General features: G+C 28.7%; 1 protein-coding gene across 3 annotated transcripts in view; it reads right to left on the bottom strand.

Moving 5' to 3' along the window:
• LOC136974308 (uncharacterized) overlaps positions 1-12,284 on the bottom strand; it is a 290,946-nt gene that overhangs the window by 259,656 nt on the left and 19,006 nt on the right. For all 3 annotated transcript variants that reach the window (XR_010880624.1, XM_067269150.1, XM_067269149.1), the window contains exon 2: positions 4,583-4,681. The gene's annotated coding sequence lies outside the window, so the exon portion shown is untranslated. The remainder of the gene's footprint in view (positions 1-4,582; positions 4,682-12,284) is intronic.

Raw genomic sequence — 12,284 nt, 5'->3', positions numbered from 1 at the left:
ACTTTGACTTGTTAAATATTTATATTTTGCTTATAAGTTATATATATATATATATATATATATATATATATATATATATATATATATTAAACTATTATTGACATTTTGCTTCCATTTTGTATTCCTACTCTTTTTTTAATTAACAATCATAGAATGGAAAATGGAAGGCACGATATTAAACCAGTGTCTCTTATAAATACCGTGTATAAAGTTATGTAATTAAATTTAAAAATATGTATTGAAATCCTTTAAAAAATGAATAAAAAGTTTCCCTAAATATTGAATTTGTTATAAATATAGATAAATTCTAAAATCTACTTGCATAAATGGCGTGTTTTTATCTCTAATGCTTCACATTGGGAGTTTTATATCAGTCAGTCGATGAGCAAGTGCGACTCGAGTAGTTTTATTATTATAGATGCTATCAAAAAACGATGCAAGACATTTATAACTTTGACTTTTATTTGCTAGTATTTCTTTTTTATCCAACAGATTTACAATAATACTAATAATAATAATAATTTATCCATTCAATTCATTAGTCTATTCCTTCGCATTTCGTCTCTTACTGTGGATTTAATTTGCATTTGAATCTTATTTAAAGCGACTATTTATATTGCGTTGGAGTCATTTTCGTTGTTGTATTCGGAATAAATTTATCGCAACATTGTTCCGACTATCGAAGCATCTACGAGAATTCGTACAAAATTAAATACTTGTTGCAATAGCAATGTTCAAAGTTAGATTTTTAATGAAGACGGAAGTAATATTTTGCTTCCTGATTTCTTTAATAGAAGCTGGGGATTGAAATATTTACTAGATCTTCAGATTGATGACGATGCTTTACCACTACTTTTCTTGACTAATCCTACGACTAGAAACATTAAACTAAGACTTTCTCGTTATTATAGAATTATTATAAATTGCAATGCATTTATTTCGTTTTAGGTAATTATAACTGTTAGACGTAAGTGCAGAGAGGCTGCAATTAGGAATCATTCTTCCAGAATGGTCATTGTATGAGGTAAATTTAATTCTTCCGACTAGCTTGATTTTACAAATGATCAAAATAAGGACATGTTCGTGTTTCTATTTCAATTACCAAATCCCCATTAATCATAGTGAAAGTGTTTGATGCATTTAACCTCCATACATAATTTTACTCTTCCGTGTAATAATTAACATTAACGGCCTTCTAACACGTCCTCGATGTTTCTCGTCAAACCAGTGAATTCCTTATCATTCTATCAAGAAATTCCGAATTTATATTATTGTGCAATTCATTTATGGATGGTAAATCATTTCAAATTGAATCTAATCCACTTAGTTTTCATGAAATTTAGTAGTTTCTTAAAATACTGTAGTGGTATTTTCATCGAGACTTCTTTAATACGTTTGCACAATTTTAAAATTAAAATACACTTGTACACGAGGCCAAATTTATTTTAAAAAAGTTAAATAAGCTAAAGTATTGGTCGTCGCTCTATCCTCAAAAAATAATTAACGTTTATTATCCGTTATTATTTGATGGAGAATGCAGGATCTCCCGAGTGCCATAGCATAGTGCCACAAAATACATACAGAAAGTCGTATTTAAACCGATTTAGATATCAAAATTATGCCTAAGTTTCAGAATTTAAGAACTTTTATATATTAAAAAACAATAATAATTATCTATCATTTGAGAAATTTCAAAGTGGAATGGAAATCCCTTTTGTAATATAGACTAGACAGCAATTAAATTCTCTAACGCGACTCTATTTTTATTATTTAAAATATTCTTACTCACTAAAAAAATTAATAATTTCATAAATTAGTAATATATATTATTCCTATTAAATACTCATAAGGGAAGTCGAGCAAAATATCGATCGATGAGACTAGATTTAGATATAATTAACCATAATTAATCGGATTCATCTTTCGATCCAAAATAATCTCTTCGACATCGAATTACCTTAGTCAGGTTTTATTATTTTTATATTTAATTAAAGATTTGTGACTTTGGACACAGGAAACTTGCCATTGTAAAATGTTTATGAAATTTTTCGTTATTTTTCATTATAATTTCTGTTTATTTTACACTTGAAATAATTAAAATATTTTACTTTGCTGAAAAGAAGTAAAGAAAACTGTGAAGTATATATTGAATCAAATATTTATTTTCTGAAAATGTATAAGCATTAATCATAGAAACCGATTGAGAAAATGTAAAATGGAAATATCAATTCCAAGTTGTATAAATAATAATAACAATAAAAAGTCGTGTAAGAGTGCATAGTTGTTGCCAAGAAGGGAAGAAATTCTAGTACATAAGTAGTAATAATAAAGTACGGTATGTAGTAGAGACAACAAAACAAATTGTACGATCGAAAAGTTGAAAAGGTAAAGTACAACAGCTGCTACCGAGTTATATTGTACAGAATCTACTCCAATTCCTTTCTGAACTATTTAATATCTGTTCTGAAAAGAAGGGGAAAAACTATAAAATATTAAAATATGTGCGAAGTATTGAATTGGAAAATGAAGTGTTCTCAAAGGAATATAAACTCTCAAAAAATATCAAAATTTTACTGAGCCGAGAAAGGAATGTTATTTCAAGTTGAAAAACTAAATGAAAAAATAAAAAGTAATAATAAAAAAAATGAAAATGGAGAAGTGGTAAAATTATTTATTGAATTTATTCAACTTATAATAATAAGAATATTTTACATAAAAAAATTTTAAATATTATAAACAAAAACATAAAATATTTTCCGAAATTCAATGCAATTTCCTCACAGATATAAATAATAATAATAATAATAAAGAGTTTTGTTCAAATATCTATATTAAATATTTATCGAAGGAAACGATCAATTCTTGTAGAAGAAAGTAAAATAAAGAAGAAACATTAATTGAATAAAAACCTTCTATAAACAAATTCAAAATTTTTGAATTTTTAGTTTCAAAACTTTAAATATTATGTTAAATAAAATGCATAAAATATTTGAAACACTAAATTTTAAATTATACGTTTTTATATAAAAACGCATAATTTCCGGGAGAAGAAAATAATACTCCAAATCCACTTTTCGACTGCTAAACATGATAATTATGGACATGAAAACTTATTTAACGAACGTCGGGGAAAATACACCATTAATTCGCGATTAAATATATTTATATAATCCACTATTTTGAAAATTAATAGATGGACGTCCTTTACTTTTGTAAACACCAGCAAGTAAGGACTCAAATTCAGCTGTTTTTTTATCACCGGATTGTCTTTCTTTACCACCTGACATTCTTTTTGATCAGTTTTCCATCGTTCGATATTATCTCACTTTTTTCCCTACACCCGCGTACATTCATCATGAGCATCAGATAATATTAAAATGACAGTAGATCATTTGAAACAATCCAATTAAATTATCCATAATTTATAAATCTTGCAATTGATTATCATATAGATGTAATATTCCCTCGAGCGAAATATCCATCAGAATATGAGAGATTATTAAGGGGAATCCTTAATATGGTTCTCTGATCTTCGAGTATTATTGACATAACATCTTTGTAAGGACGTGTCTAAGTTTAGAAACATTCGATTTTTGTTCTCGACAATTATCAAAGGAGAATTTTACGATCTGGAAAATTCCGAAATGGGAATAAATTCTGTTTGTAGGAGAATCTTTCAATCAAAATACCTTTACTAACCTCTTCAATAATTTGTTTTGATAATCGAATTAATATCATTTCACCGATACTGATTTAAATTAATTAAATATCCATCTGTTTTATTAAATTAGCGAAAATTGATTATAACTTCAGTTAACAAAATGACGGTAGGATTTAACCTATCGATTTTTCTCTAAACCTTTTTAAAATTTTGTTTACTGGCAAGAAAAATAAATAAAATTTAAAAAATTAATATACGAAATTTCCGCAGAACGGTGCAGAAAATACCTTATTTTTCGGGGCAACAGGTTTCTTTCGTCGATGTTTCTTATTGTCACGCAATCAATTGTGACGTTGCGTGACTTCGTCAAGCAAAATACAGAGATCGTACATCCCCATTTGATCACGAGTTGACTAAATGACACTTTTTTCGCAGCGATATTAATGCTCGTTGTCACGTTGTATTCTAAGTTATAAAAGTCAAACGAAATAATTGAGTTCGTGACGTGTGTGTGTCCGTAATTTACTCTCTAATGTATATATTTCCCCCTCCCTTTCCTGTTTTTTATTTAATGGTGCTTTACTAAAACGTCGCTTTAATTTCTTTAGATTTTGTAATAATAAAAATCAGTTTTCCGGATCTAAAACTTTTACATCTGTTTAAAATATTAATTACATTAGTTTTTGTTTTCGAGAATATTACGAAACGAGAAAAGAAAATCCTAAATACGAATTTTTCCAAAAAGAATTAAAACCCGATAAATCTAATTAATAATTAAAGCCAGCTTAAATCAATGAGGACCAAAATCGAAAATCAAACCAGACAACAGGTCGGGTAGTATTTCCAATTCCCCGATATTTATGACGTCATTTGCTTGGGCTAACCAATCCCGGTTATCTTTATAAAACGAACGTCGCTTACCTGGTTGGTGCGCAGCAATCAGCCTCGCCTAGTCTCATCCTGAAGTGCGATTTCTATCCTTCAGCTTCAACCGCGCAACTAGATCTGTCCAAGCGCACCCTGGCGGTAGAAAATAAAACCAATCAATATTAACTACACTGCCATCTATTAGTACATATTTCGTAAATAAAAAAATAATAATAATAATCAATATTTTCCTTATATAAATAAAATTAAAATACATTTAAAATTTCCGAAACTAAAACAATAAAATAAGAAATAATCGAATGGACAGCAATAAACTTTCAAATAGTTAAAACGTTAAATTTATAAAACGTGAGGAATTATCTTCAAATTATTATTTTTAGTTTTTAAATATATTAGTACAACATTAAAATAAATATGTTATTACACAAAAGACAAAGGTACAACAATAAATGTTTAATGACACCACAATGGTTACGAACAATTCACATAAGTACGAATAACAAAATGACGTTCTGTGATGTCATCACCAGCTAAGACACGATTAAATCGTAGTTAACTTCATCATCGTCGTATTACTTGACGGAGATTGAGAACTCGTTCTTCGACTTCTCTTCTAACAATAGGGTTCGAGAGATAATTTCGTCCAATTAATTTTTCAAAATTAATCCTACTTGCATTTGTTATGAAAGTTTGAGGCAGTATACTATTTTTTAAAATAAAAAGCATAAAGAACAAAAAAGCGTATAAAACCTGATTTAAACGGAAGGGTATCCGCTATTGCTGAAAGTCCATTAAACCGGGGTGTGTTAAATTGAGGGTTTGCTGCAATTCGATTTTTAAAAATCTGTATTTTTTGTTTTCTTTCTTTTATTTTTATTTTACAGAATTTTGTATCGGTTTTGCAACGAAGTCGTTTCGCTCTTATTTTCATCGATCTGTTTTAAATCAATATATTTTAATTTTAAAAACTGAAAAAAAACCTTAGAGATCGGAAAAAATAAAGTTTATTTAAAATTATAAGTAAAATTACGAATTCTAATATTAAATATCTACCTCTATTAAGTCTATATTAAAAAGAAAATGAGAATTAATACCATATTAAAATACTGTACAAAATACAGGGGTATCCCTACATAAAACCGGACTTATTCTAATGACGAAGCATTGATTATGTGTTTCTACAATGTTCTTTGAATAAAACTAACAAGTTAGTTGCAAATAGTTACTCCTTTAAATGTTATTTTTTTTAAATTATGGTTTACTGAATTAAAATCTTGTTATGTTGGTTTTTTAAACTATAATTAATTCGAATAATTGTAATTTTATATCGATATCCTGTTTAAATATTAAATAGTTAAATTGATATCTCTCAAACACTTTGACTTCCTGGACTACACCTGTACAACTATCTTCGACTTCCATAAACTTTCGTAGATAAGCCTTCACAACGTCTTTCCATTTCAAGATGGGTTTCTTATAAATCTTCAGCAATGGAAGTTGTTCTCAGTAATTGATTCAAATGATCGTCTCTAGTTCAACTATGAGCTTTGCCCATTTGCACCAATTTCAATCTCCTTGCTCTAATTATATTTCTAACATGTTATTACCGCTTATTTCTCAGCTCTTAGCCAGGTTTTCCATTTTGGTGCTTATTTTCCTAGCGATTATTTCAAATTAGCGCAAATTTAATTAATATTTTTTTTAGGTCGATAGCTATGGATGGTACTATATCCTTATGCGTGCATAAATCATACTATTTATCAGCATTACTTTAGCAATCTTAACCTTTAAAATGCTAAACAGTAATTTCTACCTTTACCACTTCTACTTCTCTTTCATCATCCAAGTCGATCCCCGAAGGTAGATGATGAAAGAGATATAGAAATAGTATCGAAAATAATACTACGAAGAATTTCATCGGTTATATTTAATTCAATAATTATTATTACATTTAACATCGTAACTTATTAAATATTACGAATTTTTCTGTCGTGTCTTTTCTGCATTTATTTAATGTAAATATTAACGGTTTAAGTGATTTTCAAATTCCATTCTTCATCCGATTGGCATTTATTTTCATAATATAAAATTATCTCGACATCTCTGATCATTTGCCTAGCAGTTCGGCAAAAATCCATTAGAAAATTCAAGATATTACTACAAATGTTAGGAAAATAGACTTATTATGATATAACGAAACAGTTTAGCTCGTAATTGTATTGTAATTTTGTTTATTCGCGCTTTTATTAGACGAGTATCGATTTTAAAAAGCATACGAATAAATCTCATTTAGTCGAAACACTAAATAAATATTTTCATCCATGTAAGGAAAAATGGTTTTACAACTCTAATAAATTGTAAATAATCCTTACCTTTCTTCATATTCTATATTATTTGATAATTTTAATAAAAATTATCCAAATTTTTCCTCAAAATTTCTAATCTGGTAATTAATTTTTTACCTTCGAAAAAAGACTTTTTTCCACCCGTCACGTTGGGTTATTACTTTTCCAACACTCTCTTATTTGTTGCAAAGATATTTTCTTAATCTATTGAAAGGCATTCTACCTAAAATCTTACTATTTACACAAAGATCATCACAGCTGCTGTTAAGATTCAGTAGGCGCCTCTACTTTCTATTCATACCTTCAACTAGAATCATTTTTTCTTCATTTTCTCATTTATACCAGTCTTCTTTCAATGTTTATCGGGATTCGCCTTTCATATTGCACGAAAAAATATATCTGCCGAATCAAAAGTAACAATATAAATACTATTTGAAATTTAATTTTCAATCGCATTCACATTTTACTTTATCTTATGATTTTCTTTTACTTCCCCAGATTTTATATAAAACAGAGGGAAAAGACAGCGATCGGTCAAAAAATGAACGCCCAAGATTTTTACATTTTTGAACTCAGGGGACCTTCAAACGTCGAGAAATACAAAAAATCCAAGGGTTTCTTCCCTGTATGTACTGGTGTTAGTGTGTGTAGGGAACAGGATTTTGTTCGCCTTCTTTGAAGCTTAACGCCCGTGCTTTTTTCGAAAATTTCTGAAATTTTTCAGGGAGGTTCATGTATTAGGAGAATCGATGCTATATTAAATTTTAGGTGTTAATAGTCGATGGGGTGAGGAGATAAAGGTGGTCGTATGTATCTCCAGCACAGTCGGACTTAATGACGATTTTACTGGTTATTAGCATTTGAAATATTTTATAAAACCCATCCCTACACTGAAAATTAAGTTTTTTGCCATTTTTCAATAGTTAAAAATATAAAAAGTTTTTAAAGAAATATGATGACGCCACCAAATGTTGCCGGAAAAGTTAAGCAACTCGTTACTTGATTTTTTAAAAAATTTTCTCAAATTTCTATTTATCTAGTTTTTGGCTCTTTCCGTCTTGTGGGTATTAAGATGGCGCCTTTTTCCATATTAATGGTAGATTTGTAATGGTGGAGGCAGGACCCGAAATATCTGGGACAAATTGCCCATAAAAATATCCTAGCTTGTTTTCCCGGATTCTATCTCGGGTGCACCAGAGTGGTTTGTCGATGTCTCACCGCTTCGGCCATTGGGCCGTTTATTTATCTACGAATTACATCACCATAAAAATCTTCCAGTCCGCCTTTATATCAAATTGTAAATCCCGGGCCTGGAAGAGTAACAGGATAAAAATAATTTCTCGAAGCTGCAGAAATATACTTTATTTTATTCCTACGTATAGAGTTAAATTCAGAGTTCCGAATAGAAATATATGCGCCGTTCTCCTCGAGCCAAATTCTAAATTATAGTAATTTCCAATTTAGTCTGCAAAATTCAAGTCCTACGTCTTAAATTAATTCATCTTAATTATAATCTACATCTTAATAGCCGACGTATCTCTTCCATAAATTACACGACTCAATAAAATATTCATCCACATGATTTTTTCTATTTTCTAGTTTTTTTTTAATAAAATTTCTACGAGAAAAAAGGTTATTTCCATCGTACGTGTAACTAAATTCAACATAATCTTTTAATTATGACATGAAATGTGCCTTCGTGTGATACAATAATATACTTAAAATATACGAATTTCTTATTAAAGTTTAGTTAGAACAAGATTTAAATTTTTTTTCGTAAAATATTTGGGTTGAATCCATCTTCGAGTAACATTGCCCAAAGGGAAGCGAATAAATATATTTATTTGATAAAATAGGACTTCGATTTGGTAACTCAATTTAACTTTTGCGATGAATTTTCCAGTGTCTAAAGTATACGTATGTATATTTATATTAATAGAAAAATATTAATATTATTTAAACATAAATCTTACATTTATCAATAAGTAGGAAGTTATCTATAAAAATTAATGAATATAGTAGAACACGATTTTCATAGAATATGCCAGGAAGCATTGTTAAAAATTAATGTAGAAGGTAGGAAGCGAATTGCAATCTATTACCATTTAACAAGACCGTTAAATATTTAAGGAATTCATTTTGATCATTATTATTCGCTTAAAAAGCAAATAAGTAAGAAAATTCGAGCGTAAAAAAGTAACAAAAATACGTACGTACGCGAATATAATGAAGCAGAAAGACAATTTCTGCATTACAATATTATAAAATTGAAAGAACGAATCGTCTTCGATTAAAATGGCAAATCTAGGTTTTAATGCGCACATAAAAGAACTAACTAAATAAATAAATTTGTAGAGTAAGTAATCAACGAGAAATTTTCAGCAATGCTAAATAAATCGAAAAGAGAATCTTATCAAATTTTAAACCAAAAAGCTTCATTTTTTAAAATTTTAAATTTATGCAAATTTATTCTATCAATAAAGGTATGAATAACTCCCGCTTTTATAGAGTTTTCACTCGTCTAATGAAGACGAGTGTGACCAATTAATCAATAACCTTCTATATTATTTTCATGCAGCTTCCCGAATTATCATAGAAATAAGTTTCTCTACTCGCTACAGAACAAAGGAATTTTTTAAAATCATTTCATTCAATACCAGAAAATTTCCTTTTTCTTCTCTCATATATTTGGAATTTAAAAAGTAATTTTTATCATAACCTTAATTTATTTAATTTAAAATATATGCTTTCCATCTCAAATTTGTAGAGTCTTGCCCCTGTAAATCATACTTTCTCTGTCAGCTATAAAATAATACCGATCATCTAACTCTTTACAGAGGAACATTTTTGAACTAAATTCACGTGTAATAGTTAATCAGAGCCTCCTGCCCCTAATCTTTCCATATCTGGTCTCGACTTTCATCTATGCAACCCCGTTGAGTTTAAAGGACAGGCAGTCAATGGGAATTTATAGGTCTACAATTTTTCAAACTGCAGCCCAATTAATCGATAAGTTGGAACCTTCCATTGAGTTGACTGTCTTTTTAATTACCAAGTAATGCGATTAATATATTTCACGTTTTTAGACAAATAAATTTTAAAAAAGCACTGTTTTGTCGAATTGGAAATTAATTGAAAAATGTTTTCTGGATCTTATCTCACCTGACCGAGGCTAGGTTATAAAAACTGGAGACAGATTAGTGAATATATTTTGTGGATGTGCAGAAACTGCCTTGGCTTACCTAACAGAAGAGAAGAGACATCACGAGAACAGTAATCCTCCGGATATATTTTTAGCTTTTTTATGGTATTTCGAAACCTATACGGATTTTTATCGAAGGGGGAATATTTGAACCGATTTAAGTCTGTAATACGATCTTTATAAGAGTTGAAAACTACCGAGAAAACTATAGAACAGATAGAACTATTGAAATGATAATTTACCATGTTTCTATTTATATATATTTTTAAAAAATCTAAGCTTTCTATATAAGGTCTCGGCTTTCATCTAACTCACGGAAGACAGTGGGAATTTTTTTCAATTTCAGCCCAATTAAATATTTCAGTTCTTTATTTTGGTAAAAAATAGTATAATTTTGAATTGATTTCGATAAAATTTTAAGTCTTTCTCCGATCTACATATATCGTGTGGTAGACTTATGAAATATATAAACTCTTTACAGACCTATTACGATAAAATTTTATATTTCAATGTAATTTGAATAAAATAAAATTTTAAATTTCAAATTTCACTGCAGTGAATTTTTCACGACTAACGGAGTAAATGCAAAGCTAGTGAATAATCAAAAGAAATATTCGATTAGGATGTTGATGCATTTTATTAAAATACGAATCAAACAGGCGCATCAACTATTGTTTTTTCTTACACGACGAAATTAAATCGTAAACCTTCAGAAATTTCTCATATTTCATCGAAATTAAATAGATTTACGAGTGTAAATTCAACTTTGTATTTGTCCATTGATTATGTACGGTCCTTCTGGTAAGACCAGCCAGCCCGTCACAATACCGGATTGCAATTTTTAATTTATTTAATTTAAAATACATGCTCTCCACCTCAAATTAGGAGTGGCTGTAAATCACACTTTTCCTGATAACAACAGAGTCGTGCTGGTAATCTATGTAATTCCGTTCTGGGAAAAGTTTTTGAATCGAAATCACGTGGCTTCCTGTCTAAACCAGAAGTTATAGTATATAGTTACTCTAGGCTTCCTGACCTAATCGTTCCATATCTGGCTTTGAATTTTATCCATGTAACACCGTTCTCGAGATTAAGAAAGGACAGACAAACAGTGGGAATTTATAGGTCTACAATTTTTTCAAAGTAGCTTTACAGAGCTTCAATAATGGAAAAGCGTTTATTATAATTCTTTAATTAGGCCTACTTATATTTAATTTTAACGAAAACATTTTGAGTATTTCTTTTCAAAGAAGTTGAAGAAACTTTAGATTTTTTACACAAAAATTAAAGTTTCCATCAGTAATTTGCGGCTATATTTGACGATATTGATTCCTTAACAAATTCTGTTCTTTATAAAAGACAACTTTGACAGAATCTCTTAAGATAATCTCACTCGATAAGTGAACAATATTTAGATAAATGGATATTTTTAGCAAAGAAAAGACAAACTAACAATTTCTATTGTGCAAACCCAATCTACACGTTGCACAAAAAAAAAAAAAAAAAAAAAAAAAAAATCAAAAGCGAATTCGTAACTTCTGAAAACTTCGTTCTGTTTAAATTACGTACAAAGAGTATTTTACATTAACTAAATAACAACAAAATTTGCATAATTAATTGCCTTTAATCTCAATTTTTAAATTAAAACGTCGTTCGAATTGATTGATACGAGGGTTAATTCAAAGAATCGAATACAAAACAAGCAATTATTTCATTGTGACATGGTCACAACGCCAACCTGCAACTTTTAATGATATTTTTAATTTATTTAATATAAAAGATATGCTCTCCACCTCAAATTACTAGTATGTCTTGCCCCTGTAGATCAATACTTTCCCTGTCAGCGATAGAGTCGTGCTGGTCATCTAACTCTTTCAGAAGAAAATTTTTGAATTAAATATTTAATTTATTAAAATATGAACAAATTTATTCTTATATAAGTTTAGAATAAATGAAAACTTGCTTTATTTTTTCCTTTTCTGTTTCTAATAATCGCGAGTTTCTATATTTCTCAATTTACTTCTCATACTTATAAAATAGAAAAAAAGTAATTTTTTCCCTTCTTTTGCTGTTTTAAAAATTGTTCAAAATCTTCATAGAAAAAAAGTAAAACTCTAGTAAATATTTACTCATCGAAAATTGAAGAAACTGGAAGGAAATAATTTAAAGTAGACCAAGTAGAAATAAA

Source organism: Centruroides vittatus, unplaced genomic scaffold, assembly GCF_030686945.1.
Source record: "Centruroides vittatus isolate TY-2023 unplaced genomic scaffold, ASM3068694v2 contig_347, whole genome shotgun sequence".
Classification (NCBI taxonomy): Eukaryota; Metazoa; Arthropoda; class Arachnida; order Scorpiones; family Buthidae; genus Centruroides; species Centruroides vittatus.
Note: the sequence above shows the minus strand (reverse complement) of the source record. Positions and strands in the feature narration are given on the sequence as shown.